Raw genomic sequence first — 21,773 nt, forward strand, 5'->3', positions numbered from 1 at the left:
TTGAGGAAATACTGAGAAACTGATATGTCAACTGGAAATCTGAATACTGAATAACTGACTCAAATGTCTAAAAAACATCTAAGACTGACTAGCTGAGAGTTGATAGGACAGGTCCCCAACTAACTCTATTAACTACTGAGATAAAGACATAAGGTAATATAATTTGTCCTCGAATGATAAGGACTTACCATTGCTACTGTACTGCTGATAATCTGAGGGACTAAGTGTGATTCAGGAACTGATCGTCAGCACCTATGATATGATACATCATAGCACAAAAGAAAGGTATGCGATCAGTACTTTGAATGTACTGGTATGACAAATCGGGTAGGATGATATGTATAGTTTTATGAATAGGAATAATAATTACTAACTGATTATACATGTAAAACATAGGGTACTGAGTAGAGAACATGAAATCCATAGGTACTGAAAATATGTGAAGCATATAAATACTGTGTATGCATGAAAATCTATAAATACTGAAGATACGTGAAAATCTATAGACACTGAGGATGCATGACGAAGCATATAACAAGAACTGAGTAAAGTTTGTAAACTGAGATACTGAAATGACTAACATCTGTATGCTTTGTCTAAACAATACTAAGACTGAATAACTGAATGAAGACTATGACTGAGACTGTATCTAAGACTGTAGGAGGTATCATTTAACCGATATGCCCCAATCTGAGCTAATCGGGTCCAACCTATAACTCCAGTTGAATGAGTGTTAATATCATGCCATGGGTACTAACATTGGCTATTTGGATCCATTAAACTGATACAATATCTAAAGGACTAAGGGTGTCAAGCCTGAATTGATGGGTGACCCCTGTGAGACAGTCAAGCCTAATCTGACGGGTGGCTTCTCATATCCTACGCTAGCTACATAGTTCTAGAGTATAGGGACTGCTAATAATGACTCTGCCTATCTGATGGGGAAGCCGTCATCCCTGCACTTGCTCGGTGCTAAATCCTACTCCCAACTGAAAGACACTAAGTTGCTAGACTGTTCTGAGTTTAATGACTGATATCTGACTATTCTGATAATTCTCATAGTATAATCTGACGACTATTTTGTAATGTACTGAGACTAGACTAAATAAATAGCTATGGTTTTTGGGCATTCAATACCCTCCTGACTCAAAACAACAATACTCAAAAGACACTAAAGCTTAGGGGACAAAGCATGAAGGTTTGTATTAAATCAATCACTCTTGTAGGTATTTTATCAAACACTTGTAGTTCATGGTTCAAAACAACCATAGGAATGTCCTAAAAGATATAGAAATAGCATAAATCCAACATAATAGAGTCAAATCATTGTTTTGTTCAATAAATAATAATATTAAAGAATGGAGGATTAAATAACAACAATAATTTTATGGTAACATGGTGTAAAATTATAGTTCATGGAGATTCATGGGTGAAATCACAATTTAAAACATAATAACTTGGAAAGATCACAAATTTTATAATTTAAAAGGGTTTCTTGGACTCCATGGATGAAAGGGATCCATGGATGAACATCTAACATACCTTAAAGGATAAATTTCTTAAAGTTCTTGGTGAGTTCTTGAGGATTGGCCTTGAAATTGGAGAGCTAGGGTTCTTGATTTGGGAGAGAAAGCTTCTTGATTTGGGGGAAAATAATTAAAATAATGAGTTTAAAAACGTTCTTAGGGCTTAAAAGCACACCTGGGCGGATCAATATTAGGGGAAAGGACTATTTTACCCTTAGGCAAAACTTTTAATTTTCTTCTAATTTTTTCGAAAAGGGCACCTGGCGCGATGCGGCGCTATCGCACTTTGTCACTGGAAACTGAAAACTAGGAACTGGGCTGACGATGCGACACGCCACTATGGCGGTAAGCCTTTGGATGCCATTTTGTCCACCTCCGTGAAGCGCCAACATCGCGGAGGCCCATTGGAAATTGACAAATGAGAAATTGGCCTACTCTGTGATGCGCCATGATTGCGGAGTCACACTGGAAATTGACAATTGTCATTTGGGCTTTCTACGCAATGCACTAAGGGTTAAAATGACAGTGTTTAACGACTGAAACTTAAAATCACCATAACTTCTTATTCGGTTATCGGATATGGGCGAATTTTATATCGTTGGAAAGCTTATTGAATTTCCTACGCAATGGCAGGATCTAAACTAAGAAATAATGAGTTTTTTGAAATTTTTATATATGAATACTCATGTATTGGGTCTTAGATTATGCTAGGTAAATATAGAGTGTTACACTTGTGATGCAATGTAGAGTATCAACGGCCTTCCAGGAGTTGGTGCCCCTAATATGGGTGGATTCAACAAGTATCTTTTGATGCTTTCAAAAGAATTTTTACATGATTGGTCCCAGTGGAAAGGTGCATCTTTTTTAATTAGATGGTTGAAGGGTTGACACCTTCCATCCAAGTTAGAGATGAACCTCCGAATGAATGCTAAATTCCTTGTAGACTACGGAGGTCTCTCAAGTTTTTTGGTTCAGGAATTTTTTGAATAGCATCAATCTTTGTGCGATCAACTTCAATTCCTCGATGACGCATCATAAATCCAAGAAACTTTCTTGAAGTAACCCCAAAGGCACATTTGAGTGGGTTCATTTTCAAGTTAAATTTTCTTAACCTCTTAAAAATAATGCGAAGGTCTTTAAGATGGTCGTCCCTGCACCTTGTCTTTACCACTAAGTCATCAACGTAACATTCCAGCCTCTTATGTAACATGTCATCAAAAATATTTTGCATTGCACGTTGGTAGGTTGCACCCGCATTCTTTAGAACAAAAGGCATAACTTTGTAAAAATATATCCTTTTTGGAGTTTAGAATGTAGTGCATTCTTCACCCTTTGGAGACATTCTTATTTGATTATATCCGAAAGACCCATCCATAAATGTCAAAGCTTTATGTCCAGTTGTTGCGTCAACCATGAGCTCTATGATCGATATCAGGAAATCATCTTGTGGACATGCCTTATTCAGGTCTCAAAAATCAATACAGACACGTATTTGACCATACTTCTTCTTGACAGGCACAATGTTTGAAATCCATGATGGGTACTTCTCTTCTCAGATAAATCCGATTTTGATAAGCTTATTCACTTCTACTTCAATTTGTGTTACCAACTTGGGATGAAACACTCTTTGTGACTGTTTTATAGGACATGCCCCTTTTTTTATCCCCAAATAATGAATATCTACCCTTGGACTAAGGCTTGACATTCCTTGGTACGACCAGGTAAAGACATCTTTGTACTCAACTAATAACTTAAAGTAGTCCCTTTATTCCTACGGAGTAAGAAGCACACTAATGAACATTGGGTGCGGGTCTTCCAAAGTACCGAGATTAAGTTATTTGAGTTCATCTATGGTTGATTGTACCTTATCCTCTAGTTGGGGTGGATCCTCTTGAACATCATCATCCACATTATCCAAGTATGGACCTTCTTCCATTGTTATATGGTAGGATGCTTGTACAAGGTTGGAATCTTCTAATTGACTTCCTTCGAATGTCATGATGGCTTCTTCTTACTCCTTCTTCGTCTCTTCAAAGAACTAGTTAGTGAACACAATGGTGCTTCTTTTCACTTTTAACAAACCATCTGTGGTGATTGACAACACAACCTTTCTCTTCATGCGTGATGGGAAGATACTATAAATGTCTTTGTCATCGATTCCTTCAAGAAAACCTTGCTCTTCATTCTCCAACAACCCTTTTTATGCTAATGACTTTTTTATGGTTCCCAAACGCTGAAAGACAGAAGCTCTTAAGGTGTCGGCCTCTTCTTTTATTTGTTTAGAGGCTCTAATTTTTCCCTTGCAACCTAATCTTTCAAATACAAAGACATGAGATGTCAATCTTCCTATGCGTTCAAACATAGAAGTTTGTTGTGGAATTTCTCATCCTCGGATTCCTTGTCTTTTTCTAGTGAGGCATAATATGATGAATTATTTCCTTTCCCTTCTTAGTAGAAATTCAAAGAGGTTCCAGCAACTTGAATCCCAGGCCAAACTTAGGAGTGACAACATAATGCCCTTACTTTCTCAACTTCATTTGTGCCTTTGTAAGACCATGTATCTTCTCACCAGTGATATCATCTTTGAGCTCACCTAGTCTTGTTGGCTTGGAGGAATCATAACCTAATTTTTCAAGCAGCATAAAGGTTTTCTCACCAAACTGACCTTTTATCTTATGAGTCAAAGTATTGCTTTCTAAAAGCTCAGGCATGATAGATGGGACCTGTGTAACTGGACAGTCATAATCTTCTTCAAACCTTGGAATGCCTTATGGCTCATTTCTCTTCTTGAAGGGTGGCTTTGTTGAGTAAATACTTCTAGCAAGGGTTGTCCGTCCTTTCGACGCTCACGAGGGATGTAGCAAAAAATCAAATGTTCTTCATCCATCTTTGTCTGCATGTCTCCTTCAGATGATGAAAGATTAGTGGAGAATTTTTCAATTCTCTCCTTAGGCATTTTGATGGCAGCCCGCTGCACATCTACTTCTTTTACAACAACATTAGTTGGGTTGGCTAGAGTTGGTTTCTCCATACTCAATTCACAAGAATCCAAGTAGAATTTGGCATCTGCAAAGTATGACTCTGTCTTAGTGAAAGGATTGATATCCACATTAATTTTGACTACTTCACCATACTTTACATACTTTATGCATTAATGAAAAGTAGATGACACCACTCCATTTTCATGCATCCAGGGGCATCCGAGAAGCAAGTTGTATGATGTTTTGGCATCAATAACATGAATCAAAATGTTTGATTTCATTTCGCCAATGGATAATCCTACACGAATCTTTCTCAAGGATCGTTGTCATCCTTGATTAAAGCCTTGAATCATTATGTTGCCTTTGGACAATTCATCAATGGAGATTCCAAGCCTTTTGAGCACTGTCTTTGGCATGATATTGACTGTTGAACCATCATCGATCAATATGCGATTGAGATATTGTTCTCAAATAGACCCTACCACAAACAAAGGTTTTTTATGTAATTTAGACCCTAACAATAAATCGTCATTCGTGAAGGAGATTACAATACAACATGATGCAACTTCTCTATTATCATGAAATTCTTGTGTTATTGTTGGACAATGCCCTTCTTTTCTTTCCTTTACTTCCTTTGTGCTGGAAATTACATGAGTGGCACTAATTTGACTATCTTTAAGAAATTTTTCCAAAAAGAACTCATACAATGTAATAGGCCTTCGGTGCTTCCATGATAATGTACCATCAATCTTCTTGTTAAACTTAACACTTTTTGGTGGTCGTAGATGCTTTGCATTACTCTTTATCACTCTTGGCTTAGGAATTCATATTCTTAGAACTGCCTGGTGTCTCCTTTTCTTACAAGAAACCAAGGTCCAACCGTCATCATCATTACCTTTAGCTTTGTTGTTTGATACTTGAACAACAAACTGCAAGAAGATTGAGCTTGGCATAGTTTGCAATATTGAACACTCCTTCTTCTCAGGAATGATACTAGCGTGATTTGCCTCTATTATTACATCTATGTCGATGATGATTTTTCCTTCACTCACTAGCATCGTGATTTTCTCCTTCAAGATAAAGCACTTTCCCATTGGATGGCCAACGATGTGATGATACTTGCAGTACTTGGTATCATTGACCTTATTGATTTTCTCCAGCCTTTTTGATTCAGGAAAATCAATTATTTTCTTAACTAGCAATTCATCCAGTATCATAGGTACATCTGAATCTGGAAATGGATAAACCTTAGCTTCTAATTCTTTCAAGGTTGGACGACGTTTATCCTCTCTTGGATATTGCCTCGAGCCTTCATCTTTCTTTATATTTTTCTTTGTTATGACCTTCACAGAGGTTGTTTTCACTGCCACAGAATATTTAGTCTTTGAGGTCATACCTTTCTTGAACTCTCGGTTCTCTTTCATCGGGATAATAAAAGGGGATGACTTTCCATGGCTTGTGATGCGTAACTCCATATCGTGTGCTCATGTAGCCAGCTCTTCAAATGTTTGTGGTTTGATTCCTTTTAGTATGTATAGGAGGCCCCAATATATTCCTTGAATGCACATTTCCACCGCAGATATTTCAAAAAGGCACTCTTTGCAATCCAAACTCAATGATCTCTATTGATTGATGTAATTCGTTACAGGCTCATCCTTTCTTTGCTTAGTGCTCGTTAACTCTATCATGCTCACAGCTCGTCGGGTGCTGTAAAATCGATTGAGAAATTCCTTTTTGAGCTGCTCCTAACTATCAATTAACTCATGCTATAAGTTAATATACCAGTCAAATGTGTTCCCCTTCAGTGAACGAACAAACTATTTTACCAAGAGATCACCTTGTGTTCCAACATTGCTACATGTTTTGACAAAGTGGGTAGTGTGTTGCCTCGGGTTTCTTTTGCCATCAAATTGTTGCAACTTTGGTAGTTGATAACCCATTGGCATGGGTAAACAATCAATTCGTCTTGTGTAAGGCTTGGAGGAATACAATAAACTCTGTGGTGCTCCACCATATTGAGCCCTGATGGTGTTTGTAATCATGTCTTGCAATTGTTGGACAGATAAAGTCACAACCGAACAGATTGCTTCTCTTTCTGAAATTTAGACTTAGCAGGTAATTCCTCAATATCTTTGTCCTATGGAGTAAAATCAGGTGGATAAGTAGGGACGTGACTTGACTCTCCTGGTTCATAGGCCTTTAGTTTGTTCATAAGTTGAGCGATATGAAGATTCTTATAGTCAACCAACTTCTTTAGGGCAGCAATGGTTTGCTCCATCATTGCGAATTTCTCGGCCATGTCAGTTGATTCATCCATTAAGGATTGACCTTCTTTGAAAAGGGCAAATCCGTTGAATCTTCAAGTTCACCAAAGTTGGATCCGGTTAGAGAAAGTTGCTAAAGAACATGAATGCAAGATTGCCCCTAGCAGTCGTCATATGAGAGTTGTTGTTTTTCGCCACCTCCAATGAAGTGAAGTATTTAGATTCATCCATGCCACTAGCCTTGAATTTTTGGCGAGTAATTGATCCAATACAACTAAGGTCAGCGGATGCAGTAGTAGAACCCTTGCATGTAACATAATTTCGATGTCCATCGCAATAGTTGAATTTGTAGCTTTCGATTTTTCAGGAGGAAGGGATGGAGAGCAGAACCGGTCCTAATGGGCGTGCCAAAAATTTTTCACAACAAACTTTTGTAGTACTGAAAATTAACTGCAAGCAAAAATAAAATAAACAAAAAAGAGTAATTTTATTTAAATGAATCTTGTGAGTACAATTCCATGACTCTCTTTCTTCTTTTCTCCTAAACTTAGAAATGATTCGAGGGCCTTCAGTAGCGTGTTTCTCAAATCATTGGATGATTTGAACTCCTAGAGACGTATTTCAATCGGCAGGGATGTCAAAAAGTGTTTTTTCGGTTTGGAATAATCTTCGGAAAGAACTTCGTTGATTGCTCCTTGCAAGAACTTGATAGTCAATGCCGACGTTGTCAATGCTTGTCAAAGTCCTCTTTTCGGAATGTCCTTTAGAATGTTATGTTACCCCCTATTTATATTTGTAGGGAGTAGGCCTGGTTGCTTGTGATTGGCCGAAATATGTCACTTTGACATTTAGCGAATTTTGACTGGTTCTTGAATTTGAATGAGATTTTCACTTCATTTGGACATGTGGCGTCACCTTGTTGGTCTTTAATTTGATGGGGATGCCAAGTCACCCTGACACGTGGCATGGGTTTCAAGGGTGAATTTGATGGTTGAAAACGTTGATAGAGTTGGATTGAAGGTTGATATGGTGTTTAATAGAAGAAAAATTTTAATTCAATGTCTTTATAACCAACCCATTAATTGAATTAGGTCGGGTTGACCCAGTCTAGGACTGTTTAAATAGGTTATTTTCTTAAATGGGCCGGTGATGGGGCGTCAGGTGGATTTCTACTATTGGGGTCGGTACGAATTAGTCCATTAAGCTGGGAGACCGAATTGAACCCGGCATCAATAAAAAAATTTGGGTTGGTATCGTGTTGGGCCGGATCATGCCGGTTGACAGTTTTATATTCATGTGACTCCATTGCAAGTGTAAGAGTAAGTTATTTAATTTAGGATTTAACTTATGTTTTGCTTATTTTTTGCATCTCTTGGACTTATTAATTTTTGAATATTGATCGAGGAACAAATCACACGGACATAGTAACTAATAGAGTTGTAAATCAGCGCTATTGTCAATGGTTGGCTTCAAACACTTTCATTTTATTTTATTACAAAAAATTATACATACAGTTAACACTCTACAAATTATACATGCAGTTAACACTCTACCGCCAACTTTGTGTTAGTTTCACTTTTAATTAAGTTGTTTATATTATGGATGTTTTAATGTATTAGATTGATGGTTATAATGGCTTAAACAATATCTTTCTTATCGGGATAACAAATAAGCTAGAATTGATTGATAAGGCCTTGTTGAAGTATGCTTTCAATTTCCCTTTGAAGCTCCTAGTTTGAAGTGGAAAAATAACGTGTTAACTTTAGTTAGCTGAAAATTGTAAATATTAATGCGAGAAGAATGCAATGGAGGGGCACAATAAGTTGAGCTTGTATATGAACTATTGTTATATAAGTATACTTTTAAGTGTTTGGATACTAACATATGTTTGATATGCAATTAGATTAACAAAAGGATTTAGTGGAGCTCATATTGAAGCATTGATTCACAGAGAATCGTCTCAATAAAATTAATGGTCTAAAGGAAAACTAAAATAAGAAGCCTTGAATATATAAATATATATATAAAAATAATATTATAATAATTTAAAATTATTTTTTATTATTATATATTAGCTGTTTTTGGTGTAATATTTTAAAAGACACCCTTTAACTTCACATATAATATGATTTATAATAAAAGAAAGATTCATTCTAGTTAATAAGATGTTAGTCATTTGTTTGCAATAAATTCTAGTTAATTAGATGTTAGCCATTTGTTTGCAATATATTCTAGTTAATTAGATGTTAGCCATTTATTTGCAATATATTAACTTGGATGTTGTTGTTAAAACATTAATTATTAATATAAAGTTTGAGTTATTTAATTTGAAATATTTTTAGAAAAAAATAGGTTTCTCTTTCTTTTTTTTATTTTTTTAGGATAATTTTTTTAAACATATTTCACAATCTTTATTATTATTTCAAGTGAAATTGAAATCATAAAATTTACTATTAATTTTTTTGAAGATTCAAAATTTTGAGGTCCAAAGCAAACACTTCACTAGTCTTACCCTTGAGTCACCCTTGGATTCACACAACATACTCACAAGCTATGATTTATTATTTGAAACCAAAAATAGCTAAAATTGAATGGGAAGATTAAAATTGAGATGAGCGATTTTGAGAGTTTGATTAATGAACATAAATTGAAAAAGAAAAATCTATAAGTTCTATTCTATTTAAAAGAATTCTTATATATGAATCTATGAGATTAATAATTGCTTAGACATATATAATTTTTGTGCATTTCCGCTTAGATGATAAAATATGAATGTTAATATTCTATCATTTTTAATTAGTAAAAATATTTGATTCCTCACCTCATAATTCCCTTACCTCATCTTAAAAAAAAGTATTTTCAACTGCTTCATAGCACCTTCAATCCCAGACTACATATAGCTTATATGTATAATAAATGATCTTGTGTTTTGAATAAATAACTAAATAGCTTATATGTGTAATAAATAAACTTGTGTTTTGAAGGAGTAACTAAATTTGTGTCAATCATGATTAAGTGATGCTGTGTTTTGAAGAAGTGACTAAATTTGTGTCAATCATGATTAGGTGAAGCTTATTTTTTCATTTAGTTTGTAGTGGTTGTATCATATATATGTATTTCGATCTCTATCTTTTGTATATGGACATAAATTTTGTTTTGTAGGAGAAACTTTCTGAAATTAACTTTACTGTTTGCATGTGTTTTTTTTTAGTTTCCCATCCGATGTCCGGTACTCGGGAGCCCGACTAATTCGAATTTGTGTCGGGTAGGGCCCCATTCGGGGATAGCGCTTCCAACAGAGTTTTCTCCATGCGCAGGATCGAACCCTCGACCTCTGATTAAGGGTGGAGCACGACAACCCATGTTGGTGTTTGCATGTGTTTTTCTTTTGGTTTCCCATCCGATGTTCGGTACCCAGGAGCCCGAGTAATTTGAATTCATGCCGAGTAGGGCCCCATTCGGGGGTAGCGCTCCCAACAAAGGTTTCTCCATGCCCAGGGTCGAACCCTCAACCTCTGGTTAAGGGTGGAGCAGTCCCATCCGCTGCACCACAGCCCATGTTGGTGTTTGCATGTGTTATTGTAGAGTGAGTATTGAACAATCACACTTAAATACATCAATATCCAAATATATGATAGAAATTGGTAAGAAATTCTTTTGTAATCTTCTCCAAATCCTATTATTATCATAAAAGAAAGTATTTTTGCCTACTAGTAAAAGTAAATAAACAGCTTTTGATTATTTTTATCCAAAGATTTTGGGAGCTAAGTGCAAAGGCTCACAACTTATCAGATATTACTCTACTTGAAATTTCAGTTTCAAAGCTACATGTCTTAGTTTTCAAATGCAGAGTTGAGTTAGTTTTCAAATGCAGAGTTGAGTTCCTTTTCACTTATTCTATATGTTTTGAGAAGGGAATGGAACTATAGATTTTTGAACTAAGTATAATGACTCGCGAGATTTATGTTACATGTTTATCTATCCATGACTTATCAAATTTATTCAAGCTATGTGAGTCATTTATATTTAGCATGCATTTGTTTTATAAAGTAATGATGTTGTTGACTTAATGCATACACCCCTCATATACTTAGTATATCCTCAAAGTTCTGATCCACATATATGTTTATGTGCTACATTGTCTCATAATGTAGGTACAAGTTTCAGTATGCACATTCAGCTTTGGACAGTTGCAGATTCCATCCTGTGAGATGATGAGTCCTCCTACTTCAAGGACTTCAGTTATACTTATTTATATTCTTTACTTTCTTATTCATACATATTGATTAACGATAGTTGGAGTAGCTTCCCATCTATCTATAGTCAGTATTAGTAGAGGCTTCATAGACAGACAATGAGTTAATGTATTTAGTTTTAGTTTTTCTTGTAAAAGGAGAGTTGTAATCATGTGAATTCAGTTTTGTATTGATCAGATTCATAAAAGAGTTATCTTCCGCTGATTTTGCACAGATTTATGCATTTTATTCAGTTGCTTATGATTTATGCCAGTAGAAAGGTTAGCTTGGAGTCACTTGTGATCCTAAGCACCGTGTGACATCTCGGAATAGATTTTTGGGGCGTTACAAACTTGGTATCAGTGCACAGAGTTCAAGTGTCCCAGGGTATCTATGAAGTCGTGTCTAGTAGAGTCTTGCAGAACAGTACAGAGACGTCTGTACTTTTCTTTGAGAGGCTACAGGGCATTCAAGAAAAGTTTCCTTTCTTTCATACTCTAGATCGTGCTATAAAGTTGTTCTTTCAGAAACTCTTATCTACTCGTGTATTTTCCAAAAATTCTTTATCTATGACTTGTTCTCTAGATAACATGATTAGCAAGTTCCAGTTCCTCCCCAGATAATGCTCTCAAATTTTTTAGCAGAAGTTTCAGAAGTCAAGCAAAAGGGACTTGAGAGCAACTTCCTAGTGTGTTAAGTTTCTTAAGTGGAAAGTTTATGTTCTCATCCTTATATGTTGTTCAGTTGAGATAGAATTAGAGTTTGTATTCATGAGATACTGAAACCTAGAGTATTATGATTCATAAGTAGATCGAACCTTCTTATAGTTGGAAGTGTGGGTCTAGAAGTGTAGTGACAAGAAGAGGTGAAAAAGGCCAATTTATTGAGTATATGTATAGCCAAATCTTTTGCATATGATTGAGTTGGCAATAAAGTGATATGTCCTTGTGTGTCAATTTAGTGGAAGGTAGAGAAAGAGTTATTAGTTAAGAAGAATTGTTGTTTTCTTGAAGTATGAAAAGATTTATTGATGATATTTATTGTGTTAGAAAAGTATAGGATATTAATGAAGCATCTGGTGGTATAGTGGCATTAATTTAGGTTTTCCTTGAGGCGGCAAAGAGGGTGTTTAGTTGAGACTTATAGAGCTATGATAGTAATTCAGATGTGTAAATGGGTAAATAGTAATAAGGTGTAGAAGGAGGATGTGATATTAGATTGTAAATAAGATAGGCCATACAATTATGATCGATTATTGTTATTTAAGGCTTTAGCAGACTAGTGTTTCTTGATGTCTTATATTATAGCTTTTGAGTGAGAATGGTGCATGAGGTTGGGTTGTAAATCATGTTTAGTATTTGACGTTAAGTTGAATAGCGGATGATCATAAAGGTGAGAATAATGGTTGTTCGATTATTGATACTAGTTATATGGAGGTGATCTAGTAGGCTTGAACAGTGTATACAAGAGTGTAAGTACATGTATTCGAAATTAGTATGATGTAGAGGTGTGCCCAAAGTGATATGAGGCTGCATTATTCTCAAAGTTTACTAAGTTCTGTTTGTGTTTAGTAGTACCATTAAGTTTCTAAGTGGAAAGAGGCTAGTGATATAGTATATGGTGTTCTTAATAGCTAAGTTAAGTGAGTATGATTGATAATGTTAAGCCCTTTGATATAATTTTGATTCTCATAGCCTAAAAATATAAGTATAGAAGTGTGATCTTGGTAGTATATGATTATGTGTTTAGAGATATAGGTATATTTGCAAATGAGGGTGTAAGTCTTTGATGATATTATTAAAGCTAGAAAGTTAAGGAGGGTATATGAAAGGGTTGTTCAAGAATGAAGTCAGTAAGTTCGAAATATAGTTTATTCTTGTGAGTTTAGAATTTATGTGTAGACATTAGAATGATGAAATTATAGCTTAGTCTCGAGGATATGGAGTAGACCATAATCTTAGAATATTAGCTCTGACCTAAGGTGGAGATGGCAGAAGGAGTAACCAAGTCAGACTTCCAGATTCTTGTTAAAATGCCTGTGTAGTGTAGAAAACCCATAAGAGAGGATGATGCCCGACCCATTCTTATTTAAGTACCTTTGGTTATCCCAATACCTACTCATGCCTTATGTTGCAGTTCCATGATCATAGTTCATGTTCGTGCATATGATAGAGAATCATGTACCCTCCTAGTTCCCAAAATGAGGACTTCCAGTTTTTTCAGCAGTTGGAATCACATTCCATAAGTTATGAACTCCAAATTTAGGTCATGTATCTCATGACTCATGTACTTAAGCTTTACAGTATGTTCAGTTCAAGAACTCAAGCAATACTCTTAATGATCAGTGAAATTCGGATTTATATCATACATGTCCTCGAATCAGACCTCTTTGATGAGTTCATAATGTTAAATATTCTATTCCTCAAGTCTCATTTGAGTGTTAACTTATAGCTTCATGTTTCAGGTCCTCATGTTCTAAACTTTTATTACCTTTCCTTAGGTCAGGATAGTGATGACAAACAGTTGTCTGGATGGGAAAGAGTAAATATTTCTTATTAATGAAAGATTTTTGTATACTTATTTTAGCTAAGGCTATAAGTGTGAATTAGGATTGAGGCCAAGTCATTGATACACGTCATGGTTAGTTAAAGTTTTATATGCTATGTGTGAGTAGTTGAAATTTTATGTATGTCTTCTTAAGAATAGTGCATGGAAGTTGTTCTTGATAGAGGTTTGTGGGATATGGAAAAGATGTTTTGTGAGCGTTTGATTGGAAGTGCATATGGGGTTATGAAGATAGGATTGAATGTCATGATTGTATACATACGAAAGGATACATTGAGCGTTAGTGAATGTCTAGTACTAGGTAGATTGTAGTTATTGGAGTGGTAATGAGGATTATTCAGGAGATAAGAAGTTATGAAAAATGCAAATGCGTGTGAATTCATGATTTTGACTGGTGTTATGTTATTGTGTTATGTGTGATACTTTGTGATTTCGAGTTAGGCTTGACCATAACGAGAGAGTTGAGTTCAGTTAGACTTTGGTAGATGGATTTGTCAACGGCCATGTAAGAATTATAAGTTGAGTTAATGAGTACAGTGTTTAAGGGGAAAGTTTAGTTTAGAGAGTATTTTAGAAGTGTGGCTAAGCTTTAAAGTGAGAAGTTGCATTGCTTGAGTCCTAGTACTTCTATCCCAACTTATGATTCACAGGTCTATGTTCCATGCTATATTTAGAGCAATGTTGTAATTCCTTATTCCGAGGTCTTGTTCAGATCATGCCCAGAGTTCCTTACTCCCTAATGGACTTATAAATTTCTTAAAAAGGTGTTGAAGAAATACCTTATTTGGGGGAGAGCATTCGGCATAATTCAGTCCGTGCAGCCAGAAATCCAGTTTACATCTTCTGATTTAGTTTTGTCTCACTACCTAAAATTTCATGAGTATGACCATTTTAAGAGATAGTTTGTCCACATCCAAGTATATTGCGAAATTTAGTTCAGTACATGCATCATGCATAAGTTTCAGATTCAGATATTAAGTCATGGTTCAGTCCGTAAGTATCCTGTATATCATCTTAGTCATTTCTAGTATTTCAACCAAATTAGTATCATTCAGGGACCCCGAGTTTTAATTCCATAAACCTCTCATCTCTTCTCCGCGAAGTCGGATCCAGCTGAAGGTGATAGCTTTCCTTAATTCAGTTTTTTTCTAATCAAAGATTCAGTTATATAGTTATTCTTATTATAAGTTCATGCATTTCTAGAAGTACTCAAAGGATTATAATAATTTAGAATTAGTTTAGTAATTTATTTCACCTGTGCATCCTCAGTTTTCTCAGCTAGCCAACCTCATTCGAGGACGAATGTTCCCAAGGGGGAGATATTGTAATACCCCAAGAATTCCAACCGATAGTAGATCCATGCTTCAAACTCATGAGAAATAAATTTTAGTGATTTGGTAGTTTTATGATCAAGTTTGATGTGTATTAAGGCCTCAAATATGTCCTAGCTATTAGGCGAATCAAAACATCTCTTACCGATTGAATTCTTGATAAGGATTTTGGTATAGTTAAGTTCAAATGAGAATATCTTAATTTATACTATGAATTTTTGATCCCATGACCCACCAACAGATAGATAATTGAATTATCTTTCCAACGATACCAATTTTACCAAAATCCGGTATCGGGGTAAAATGTTATGGCCGTTTTACAGTGAGCTATCCGAACTGCCAAAGTGCGACGGGAAGGCCGATAGACCATCGTATCTGCGACGGATAATCTCCCAAACCGTTGCAACTGAGATAGTAAGCCTGTTTTCTAGCCAAAAAGCGACGGGTTGAAGGGACAGTCCATCCCCAGTGCGACGGTTCGTCGCCCAAACCATTGAGGACCTCCGTTTAGTGATTTTAAGCCATTTTTAAAAGGGCTTTTTGGTCTTTTTTCACCCTTTTTAACACCTAGATATATCAAAATAAAGCATAGAAATTGAGATTCATCCAAAGCATCAAGAACGAGGGTTTTCTCTCAAGATTAACCCTCAAGATCAAGACCCAATTCCTTCTCCAAGGTTTCACTATAGTTTTTTCAAACCATGTCAAAAGCTTCAAGAACCCTCACTCAAGAGTACGAAAAAGAGTCTCAAGTAAGCTTGTTCATCTAAATTCATAATCTAAAGTATGTGGGATTTGAACAAGGACACTCCTTTCGTCCTTGTGCCCAAAAGTTGTTTTAATTACAAAGATTTATGATTTTATATGTTTTCTTATGAAATTGAAGTATGGGTTTATACCCTATGTTATTATTTCTTGAGATAATGATGGTTTCAATGTTTTAGAAATTGAAGTACATGAGTATGTTGAGATTATAATGCATATTACTAAAAATTTCCAGTTTTCTATATGATTTATGAATCTTTATGATATCAAGTATGAATTTTGATACGTGTTAACCTGAGATTGAATTATGGGTCATTAATCCCTACTCGAGATTGTAATTTTAAGAACTTTGGTGCTATAAGCACCCATTATTTGAGTATTTTGAGATTATTGAGAAAGTTTTGACCATAATGGTCATAGTAGCTTTGAAATCCACTTCACTGAATGAGATTACAGATTTTGTAGTTGGTTTCATTATAAACCATGAGATTATTAAATGTAAATTTCCATGAGATGAGCGTAGCTAATTAAAAGGGAGTAGTATTTAGCACCGAGTTGGGTAAGTTACTACGATTTCATACCTCAGAACTACATGCCACCGTAGGATTGAAATTTATGGGCCCGAGGCCGAGTAATGATCACTAAGTTGAGGTTATACTCCCTGGCAAGAGTATGACACCTTCCCCAATGTGAGGTTTCTTTCTTAGGAGGACAAAAACTTTGGACTCCATGTAGCTCACATGGTTTATGTCGGTTAAGAGAAACTCCCTAATAGTAAGATTTTCAGAGTAGTTTCTTAAAGTATTTTTCCCTTAAAGAAAGTATTATTCCCTGCTAGTAAAAGTAAATGAACAGTTTTTGAGTATTTTTATCCAAAGATTTTGGGAGCTAAGTGCAAAGGCTCACAACTTAATCAGATATTACTCTACTTGAAATTTCAGTTTCAAAGCTACATGTCTTAGTTTTAAAATACAGAGTTGAGTTCCTTGTCACTTATTCTATATGTTTTGAGAAGGGAATGGAACTACATATTTTTGAAATAAGTATAATGACTCGCGAGATTTATGTTACATGTTTCACTATCCATGACTTATCAAATTTATTCAAGCTATCTGAGTCATTTATATTTAGCATGCATTTGTTTTATAAAGTAATGATGTTGTTGACTTAATGCATACATCCCTCATATGCTCAGTAGATCCTCAAAGTACTGATTCACATATATGTCTATGTGCTACATTTTCTCATAATGTAGGTACAAGTTTTAGTATGCACATTCAGATTCGGACAGTTGCAAATTCCAGCCTGTGAGATGATGAGTCCTCCTACTTCAGGGACTTCAGTTATACTTATTTATATTCTTTACTTTCTTATTCATACGTATTGATTAGTGATAGTTGGAGTAGCTTCCCGGCTATCTATAGTCAATATTAGTAGAGGCTTCATAGACAGACAATGAGTTAATGTATTTAGTTTTAGTTTTTCTTATAAAAGCAGAGTTGTAATCATGTGAATTCAGTTTTGTATTGATCAGATTTAGAAAAAAGTTATCTTCCGCTGAGTTTGTACAGATTTAGACATTTTATTCAGTTACTTATGAGTTATGCCAGTAGAAGGGTTATCTTAGGGTCACTTGTGATCCTAAGCACCGTGTGACGTCTTGGGATAGATTTTTGGGGCGTTACAATTATACATTTCAGACGGAATAACAATTGTAGACAACTAATTTTGTCCCTCTCAAAAATTCAGTTATCTATTTTGACCCTCGTCTTACCATGTATCCTATCGCGTATGATAATCTCTTCACAAAAAGAACAAAAAAATAACTAAATTCTCAACAAACTAACCACACAACCAATTAAATTTCAACACCCTCTACCTTATCCAAACCACCTACCCCTACCCCCACTTCATACCCCCTACCCCTACCCCTACCCATATCCCCTTATTCACAATTTTGGAGAGGCCTTTTTTTTAACAGAATTATATACGCAAAATAGAGGGACCATTTTCCATTAGACCCTCTATCACCACCATCGACATACCAAGAATACACACACAACACAAAATCTCTCAAATCACATACACACACGCCATTTTGAGAGGGGGGACAGAACTCACAATCAGAAGGAAGAGCATTTTATTTTCAATTCAATACCAGATATCCATTTTCATTTTGACTCTCACTACACAAACCTTTCTTCCATTTTTACACCCACCAACATATAAATTTCCACACAATTCCATAACAGGACCCGACTATGGGATTTTTCCATTGATATACTACAATAGACTACACACACGGATTGAGAGATGCCTAACACCTTCCCCAAAAAGCCTTGTTAGTGGACCCCAATGTAGGTCAGTCTTTAGATCATGCTTATCTGCATCATATTGAGGCCTAGAGGGACCCACTTGGTCCTTTGTAGGAGATTCACCCCTAAAGCATCCTTACATGCTAATTATTGCATCTTTGAGGGTAATAGGGTCATTTAACAGACTCATTTAGGAAAAGCATGTGCTAGAATTAAAGAAAAGTGAGTAGGCAAGAAAAAAGGTGGAAAAAAAAAGTTTTGTAGTTTTTAGAGTTCTTCATGACTTTTATTTTTTACAATCCAAAAATTTTAAAAGATTTTATTACCTTTTTAATGCATTTACTCAAAGACAAAAACCTCAAAAAGATTTTTCCTGTATCTCCTTTAGCATGCATTCATAATTCAAAATTTTCAAAAAGATTTATTTTAGGAGGTTTTATTAAAGAAAATTCAAAAATAGTAGTAGTTGTGTACATTTCATAAAATGAAAATACCAAAAAGATTTTTCCTTTCATAGTTGTTGGTGTCATTTTTATGCGAAGTATCTAATTAAAAAACCCAAAAGTTTTTCATGACGTTGTTCATCGTCTCTCTTTGGTCGTGTCTCTCAAGCCAGGTTTTAGTTTGTCATTTAATCCTTAATACTTTTATTTTTAAAGTTTCAAGAAAAATAAAAGAAAGAGATTTTGATCGGCCATGTTGTGTCAAAACGTCACGAACTATGCACACCTGATTCTCCTCTCTCGGGAGAGAGATACTTAAGTGCCCTTCTTGGGTTCGGTGATCTTTTCAAAAAGAAGACAAAAGAAAAGGAGTTAAAAAAAGTGTTTCATTCTAACGTCTTTGTTATCTCTTGTTCAGTTAGTTAAGGTGGTTGGTTAGTGGCATTTTGGTTGGTTCTCCACATTGCGCCAAGTCAAAGAGAAAGTTATGGCCAACAAGGATACTGAGATTGTTATCACTAATCAGATAGGGAGTTTGGGGAATAATAATTTAGGAGCTAATGAAGAGATTCGGAAATTAAGGCAGCAAATAATAAAAATGCATCGAGCTTGGGCTAATAGATTGCCGCCTCCTCCATTTTCCACTGATAATATCGAATATCTTTCTAGCTTGCCTCCTGTGTCACATGCATAATTTCTCATTTTTGTTGACACGCTACAATATGCATCAGGAACTACTCTGGGGAAACACTATCCAAATACTTCCAAAGTTACCATATGTTCGAATCTACCTACTGTTCATGCTTTTGTGATGCTACCTCTGCCTGAAGCTCCTTCTTTTAATCTCAATCCAACTGTTGTGATTGCTCACTCTATAAGCGACCCTGTATTGAATATTTTTGGTGATCAATATTATGTTCCTGAGCCCACATTTAAGTTGAATGGTCCTTACGGCTACACTCAACCACCCAAATTTTCTCTTAATGCTGAAAAGCCTGTTATGAAAGAAGAACAAGAGGAGATAACCTGAAAGGTGAAGAGTTTGGAACTGGCTGTAAAGAATTTTCAAGGACTTAGGGGTCATAAAAGTATCTCATATAAGGACTTATGCATGTTTCCAGGTGTCAACCTTCTCCTCGGCTTTAAGATGCCAAAATTTGAGAAGTATGATAGACACGGGGATCCTATAGCATATTTGAGACGTTATTGCAACCAACTAAGAGGTGCTGGAGAGAAAGAAGAATTACTTATAGATTATTTTGGTCAGAGTCTTTCAGGTCTAGCTTCAGAATGATTTGTTGACCAAGACATCGACAAGTGGATTAGTTGGGATGACCTAGCTAATGAATTTATGCAATAATTCCAAGACAATGTGGAGTTTATTCCTGGCGAGAAATCCCTAACTAATATAAAGAAGAAGAGTACAGAAAGTTTCAGGGAGTATGCGATTAGATGGCGTGAACAAGCTACGAGGGTGAAACCATCAATAAAAGAAAGTAAGATAGTGGAGGTGTTTATTCAAGCGCAGGATGAAATATATTATCAACACTTGTTACCTACATTAGGTAAGCCATTTATTGAGGTCCTCAAAATGGGAGAGATGATAAAAGATGGAATTAAGACCGATCATATAGTGAGTTTTGCAATATTGAAAGCAATTACTCAAGCAATTCAAAAGGGTTTAGGAAATGTTGGAGATAAGAAGAATGAGGAAGATGCATCTGTTATTGTAGTTGGAAAGCGGGTACAGTCAAGAAGACTACGTCGTCGTCATTCTCAGGCTCAAACCCAAGTTCATGCCCAAGCTCCATATAATCACTCTCAAAATCCATTTTACTCTATTCACCCACCTCCATATCTAGTGTATAATGCACAACCATATTTTCAACCCTCATCTTTCCCATAATGGAACCCACCAGCTCCTCAGAGTTATCATCTAACTCCACCAACATACCAAAGCCCTTCTAGGCTTGATTTTTGATCCAAGCCAAACAATGAAATGAGGCAGAAGTTGAGAGATAGCTTCACACTAATTAAAGAGTCATATGCCAATTTATTCCAGAGATTGGTACAGTGGTGCATAATTACTTCCCTCCTTGGTTATACTCTTGACCCGCATTCAAGAAGTTTTGATCCAAATGTACAATGTGCATAACATTCTGATGTTCAAGGTTACAATATTGAAGATTGTCATGCTTTGAAAAGAGAAATAGAAAATATGATTCAAGAAAAATTAAATATGGTGCAGAACATTAACAGTGAGGAAAGCTCTAGTCATGCTAGTCATGCTGATATGCAAACCAGTGGCTAAGATGTCAAGCTCAGCAATTGGGAAGTCACTCCTCTCCTTACTAGGAAAGGGTCTGGTGGTTTGTTTTGTTTTCTTTTCTGTTATCCAAATTATTTCAAGGTTGTAGTTCAGGATCTATCTTGTTTTGTTCCTTTTGTCATTTATGTTCAAACTCTTCTATCTTTTATTTTAACTAAATGAAATTTCCCTTTCCTTTTGTGTTTTGAATAAGTGTTCTTTGTTTGTTTCTTTCCACGGTACATTTTATGTTGATTCTAGTAATATGACATGGTAGCAGAATTTTCAGTCATATCTTGAAATCCAGTTTAAGCATGAACTTTGAATTAGAGGGCTAAATTTAAAAAAAAACATCTGAGAAAATATGTAGAGTGCTGAGTCATTTGGTGACAATTTGAAGTCTTCTTTGAAAATTAAGACAATTATTTGAGAAACACAAGAACAACTTAGTCATCAATTGAAAGACGTGTCTCAATTAGGTCAAATAGTGGATGTGCGATCCTATATCAAGAGGAACAGAAAGAAAATCAAATCAACGAAAGCATGAGTCATTTAATGTGAGGGGTGTACAACAAAGGTGGAGTTGTATGTTTGACAAGTGTAGAAGAATAAGTGGCACACATGCTCAATTAAAGTTAGAGTTGTTAAAGTATCACAAATGATAAAGTTAGAGTTGTTAAAGTATCACAAATGATCTTCATCTTTTGTTGTCATATTACATGATATGTACTTGCATTTTCAAGGATTGATATGACAAAGGCATTTTATTCTGCTATCCAAACCTTGTGTCATTCTTTATTTACCCTATTTAAGCTTTAGTTCTATTTTTCCTTCATACCCCTCTTTTGGAATCAAGATAGAGTCAGCAAAGGTTAAAAAAAAAAGGTGTCGAGCAAACAATAGAGTCAAAAAAGTTTTTCAAAAAAAAATTAGAAGAGATAAAAAATATGTCCAAGAAGAAAGAAAAGAAAAGAGTGTCAAGAAAAATAGAGTCAGAAAAGTCCCAAAGAGAAAAGAATCAATAAAAATAAAAAATAAGA

This window comes from Capsicum annuum, chromosome 4, assembly GCF_002878395.1.
Source record: "Capsicum annuum cultivar UCD-10X-F1 chromosome 4, UCD10Xv1.1, whole genome shotgun sequence".
Classification (NCBI taxonomy): Eukaryota; Viridiplantae; Streptophyta; class Magnoliopsida; order Solanales; family Solanaceae; genus Capsicum; species Capsicum annuum.